Raw genomic sequence first — 6110 nt, 5'->3', positions numbered from 1 at the left:
TTTTTTTTTACTTTTTCTCACGTTATCCCAGTTAACTTACCAGTTACTGCAATCTTTTTGGGTCATTCACTAGACCTTTAAATGACCAGGGAGGTGTATATTATATCCCAATATAGTGACGCGGAAAAATAGCAAATTATCTTTTGCTTAAAATGTGAAATTCTTTCATCATTCCCAATAGTTCGCAGATAATCTAATTAGCCCTTATGAGTCTCTGGGGTATGTTTACTAATGGTGTTTATTCTGTAAATATCAAACTGTATTGCAAAATTTAGCTTCAAACAGACAACCTATGACTAAAGCTTGAATCATTTGCCAAAACCAGCTATTAATTCCTAAATGTAGCAATTTGGTTTTCAATTCACTCGTTGTTTAGTAAATAAACGGCATTATGTGTAAATTAAAAGCGATCATTATACAATCTGTGCATTCTCTATACGGTCTCTTTAGTCTTAACTCTATCTGTACACAATCTGTGTATTCTATAGATGGCTGTCTCTGTATTAAGCATGATTTTGCATCCTGGCTAAATTTTGTTACATCTATTATTCTATATATGATTCAGTGATATGGCCAAGGAAGAAAGACACAGGGGTTTGGAAAGTTAACAGACCCATCTCTGCGTTAAACTTGCCATTCCTAATTCACAGACAGGTTTTACTGCTCTGCAGATTTCCTGAAGGAGACAGATTTTCGCACTACGGCACTTTTAAAGCTGCAACACCACTTTCAGCCAAACTCTAAGAAGGATGCAATACTATCACTACAAGCCTGATTTGTACTGATCTGTGCCAACATATTCGAATACCAAACATGACGCCATCTCAGATCTTTCATGCTAGCCATAGTAGTTCTAGAAAATATTTGTCTTTTTAAAATGCAAATTGATTTATTTTTTAATGAAGGATGAAAGTGTTTTGCACATGAATCAGGACACAATCATCTTTTCTCCCTAATTTTTCAGCCCAGCAGTGCAGTGATGCCGGCACATATTGATTATACGGCACAAGGGAGATCTTTCTTGTAAGGTGATTCCCCTTCAGCTGACCTTAAACCTTTGCAAGCCATCTTAAAGTCATAGAGAAATGTTACCGTAATACAATAACCTTTCAACGCAGATTCATGGCCATGCAAGCTCCGGTAAGATATGCACGTTTAGCTGAGTTCTGGAGTATGAGATGCATGTAATCAATGGCAAACTATCACCGTCAGCAAGGTGCAACATTGCTCCCATCTTACCAGATCACCTCTTTCTGTGAATCCATTGCTCAGCATTCTGTAGATCGATTGATAAAAATGCATGCACAGAGATAATGTCCTAAAGGACAATGAAACAGAAATGGCCAGTGGATTTACGACTTGATACTGTGGCTACAAAAGAGTAAAAAATGAACCGTTTTTCAAGACTAATTACTAATCTATGCAAATCTCTTTAGATAAGGCAGTGACATAAATAAAAGATCCTTTACAACCATTCCTTAGTCACAGATCCTGAAAAGGTTTGCATTATTACTAATGAGAAATATGTGAAGTTACGGCGGAGTCCAATGCAAGAGAAACTTTCTATGGGCTATAGTTTAACTGGAAGTAAAACAGACTAAAAGTATCCCATTAAGTGCAAGATTTGGAAAACAAGATTTGAATGTCATATATGCTAGTAATATTTGGTTTAGAAAAAAGAAAGAAAAAATAAAATAACAAATTGTTATAAATATAATGCTTAAATGTTATGCAAAAATAATATACGATTTCTATTTTTATAACAGCTTAATTACACATACGATAAAGAATGAGTAATTAATTAGTGGTTGTAACAATCGATAAATAATGTGTATGGGTGAGAGATAAAGCACATTATGTTTTCATATCGCTTATTATTTTATATACTATGTAGCAATATATGTGCATGGATACAATGAGTATTGGAAAGGTGGGTATATTATCTATAGGGATGATTAATGTGTGGATGGGATGCTGTTGAGATTGGGTTACCTGCAGTTGTTTCCTGTTGGTGCTGTGCTGTGAGCTGCAGTGTGTTTCTGTCCTGGCTGCCTGGTTGTCTCTGCTCATTGCTTGCTGCATTACAGACAGGAGCTGCGGCTGTGTCCTTTCCTCTGAGTCTGACACTGCAATAATGCAGAATTCAGCTTGCCCATGGCCCCCTGTTCTTAGCACAGCTCCTGTTATCTGCACTGCTCACCCAGCTCTCCTGGACAGGGCTTACTGGACAAGTTGGAACATGTTCAAAAGTTAGCAGACACTAGAGGAGTAATGCAGTGAAATGTGCTAGTCCTCTGCACTTTTCTATATTACTGCACAGCATTAACCAGAGAGATGCCTGAAGACTGGTAGTTTATGGTATTTTTTTAATGATCTGGAATTTTAACTATACTGGCAGGAAAGATACACAGAATAGAGGTTGGATCATCACTCTGAATTGCAAAATCAAAGAGAGCCTGCTTAGTAAAAATCTTTAAGAACTATAAATGTGTAATTAATAATTCAATACTGACAGGCACCAGGTATAGAGGTTCGCTTTTAACCCTTCAAGGACCAGGGCTCAATGCAGCATTGGAAATAAAGACCTGCAGGAAAGCAAGCTATGCTAAATGGTGCTTTGCAGATGTTTTTGGATCAGAAATCATAGTGATAGTCTGCAATTTATTAGATTTCTCCCAGGGGGTGCAATAATGACAGAGCACCCAGACAGCGTTAATTCTCATTAAATTCAGGTAATGCCAGTTTTTACTTTTTAAAAATGACTTTCCCACTGTGACATTGCCATGTTTTACAGAACGTTCTAAAATTAAATTGTATTTTATTTAAATTTCATAAACAAATCCATCAGTCTCCTACTATGCAGCCGGATAGGGCCCTCCTAGTACAAAATGTGATAATTTCACCTGACACTACTGAAAATAATATAACTTAACTTATAGGTCAAAGCTTCCCAAGGTTATGTCCCAGACGATAACCTCTTTAAACCAATATGTATATGCAAAAACAATTTTAGGTACCTTTGCGATTAACCTATAAAACAAATGATAACAGTGCAATATTGCCTAATAATCACATAACGCAAATTATCAGTTGCACTCACAGGTAACCATGATATAAACGCCTTAGGGGTGCCACCCTCGATAGTAGTAGGGGTCTTAAGTTCTTCCCTTGGACTCCTCTCTGGACTGGTCTCTTAGGTACCAAAAAACAATTAACCAGAAAACAATTAAAATAATAAATTGACAAATATCAATCATACTCTTTTAACATTTGGCAATTATAATTTTTTTACATATAATAAATATCCCTTTTTTATGAAAGAATTCTCTGGTTAATCGTTTTTTGGTACCTAAAAGACCAGTCCAGAGAGGAGTCTGAGGGAAGAACGTAAGCCCCCTACTACTATTGACACTAGCCAGAGGGGCTGTGGAAGGGAAAAAAAGAGACACGCAAAGGGGTCGGGGAGAAAGAGATACACAAGTTGGCAATTTATAATTTTTGTGGGGGGTGTGTTCATGTAGCTTGTCTTGCCTAGGGCGCAAAATAGTCTAGCACCAACTTAACCCCATGAGATGCCATGCTCTGTTCAAAACCAGCTGCATCTCCTGTCATTAATAAAGAGGGAACATGGAAAGAGATGATATAATAATGACAGACATGCTTTTTCTAACACATACTTATCAGTAGTAATTATAATGCTAATAGAGTTATTTTTCTTTGCAACAAAAACTGGAAAAGCCCATTTTTTTCTATGGACCATACTCTGGGTTTTTATCGCTTCATAAATGCATCATTTCTACTTTTATTGTAGTTACTTTTATGTATAATTCTTAATTTCTTAAATAAAAAAAAATAAATCTTTTAAAAAGTTCTTAAAAGCAGATTTTATATAGAATATGCAACATATACATATCCTGTATACGATATAATTTAGTTCATTATTTTTTAATCTCCTGTTAACCTTTTAATACATTAACAATGGCAAGTACATATTTGATGTCGCTAGCCATTCTGGAATCGAGTCTCCAGAAGATCTGAAGATCTGTGCAACCCTAAAAATCTCATAAGTGTAGTTTTATGTGACTTTAAATTGCATTTCTACCCTCAATATTATAAAGGTTTTGCACCCCTATTTTTCTATTCCACTTCTTTTAGGTCTGTCCGTGGTCTCAGATATTGGAGAACAAGTGGGAATTGTAGCACTGATCACTTGGATGGATTAAACACGTATGTTTAAAAAGTATCTGTCACAGGGACAGTCAAGCTAGTTCTACTAGCCAAGTCTTAAAGATACTTGCCACTGCTAACCTCCTCTTGTAATTTAATTACTGGGAACGGACAGGGCATAAGTACAAATCGCTGTCCTGGCCCCCAAATGCTTGAGCACCCAATATTTGTAGTTGCTACTTTTGTGCTGATCGCAGACCATGAACGGCTAAGGAAGTCAAAACATTTTAGTTGTACAAGTAGCATTATGTGGAGCTGTGTTCCCAAATCAGTCTTCACCCCCACCCCGGTCTAGTATGTAGGGATTATCCAGTTGTGTCAAAAGAACAAAAACACCTTAGACACAACTGGGAAATCCCTAAATCCTGGACTTGGGGGTTGGGCGTGAGGACTAGTTTGGGAACCACTGCCCTAAAGGATTTTCAAACATAGACATACTATGCCAGGGCAACATTTTGCCAATGACTGGTGGCCGAGTTGAAATTTTGAGCCTTTGGTACATTAATCTTTTCCTTGTATATGTAGGCAGCCTCACTTTGCCTGCCCTGTCAAACTACCAGTATATTGTCACACGTGCACTTTTAAATTGTGACTCCAAAGAAGGTCCCGTGAGACAGCTGACAACAGTTCTATTTTATGGCGCTTAAGAGGACAAATCACTGTCATATTCTTTTTCTTTTTTTTAAATTCTTTATTTATTCCCCTTACTCGTGAGTCCGAGAAGGGCATATTATTGCGGTACAAACATTGCATAAGAAACAAGCATAGCCTGGCATTAGTCCTTCCAACTAGGTATAATACAACTGGTAAACTGGTGAGTTGGGGTGTAGCGGAATGCAGTAAGCCTGTCCTATAACACGCCTGTGTGACTGTATTCGTTCTATTTTGCCTGTGTTGAAATTGCTATTCGTATATTTACTATGTGAATTGTATGTTATTCGGTAGTTTCCATCCGTACCATATGCTTATGGAAACTACCGAACTGAGGGACCACCCCAGAGAGAAGTGTGCCAGCAATTAAGGTTCACATTCTTTCTAAACCGCAAGTTAATCGGCTCAGTAAGATTGTATCTGGGTGGCCGCCATTCGGCATGCGTACACGTGGCGGCGGCCATCTTACGCATGAAAATCTCAGCGGTGTTTGGTCGTCGAGTGTCTGGAACTCAAATCGGACACTCAAACAACCGAACACCGCTGAGACCTCCAGAGCTCCGTAACTGCCGAACGGAGAGTCCTAACGAATCCCCATTCGGTAGAAACAAAGTACCGAATGAGGGAACCAATATCTATGTGAATTGAAGTATGGATGGCAATTATAAATGTATGTTTTAACTGCCGAACGGAGACCGACCGCAGGGCCCAATCTTATGGAACCCTTTTCGGATACCAACTCGTGTGCGGTCGGTCAAACTTCACCTCCACGTAACTACCGAACCACTGGTCCAATCTGGGTGAATTTTGGATATTATAGTCACCCAGATCAGGGCTACCTAGCGGTACCCTAATATTAATGTTATGTGATGGTTTAGGGGTACATCCAGGTTTGGGGTAAATTACTGTGCCAGTTAAGGGGATTATGACTCACTCTGAGGGGAGGAGAGGTGTGAGAGGTAACAAGCACTGTATTGGTTACTGTCCTAATTACTGTGAATCCCTCCCTTGCATGGGAGCAGGCTTTATAAGAAACCTTGGAATAAACGATAGTCAGTTCTACTCCTGAAACTGTGTGTCGTCCAGTTATTGGGAGTGCTGTGGGGATATTGCTGTACCTTTTTACCTGCTGGAAACTCTGCTGTGGATTTACTAATGACTTGTTCCTGAGCCTCTCTAGGATCTTAAGTGGAGAATAGCTGCGAGAATTCAGCTCTCCGCTACATGGGGGT

This window comes from Pelobates fuscus, chromosome 11 (genome assembly GCF_036172605.1).
Source record: "Pelobates fuscus isolate aPelFus1 chromosome 11, aPelFus1.pri, whole genome shotgun sequence".
In the NCBI taxonomy this organism is placed as follows: Eukaryota; Metazoa; Chordata; class Amphibia; order Anura; family Pelobatidae; genus Pelobates; species Pelobates fuscus.
Note: the sequence above shows the minus strand (reverse complement) of the source record.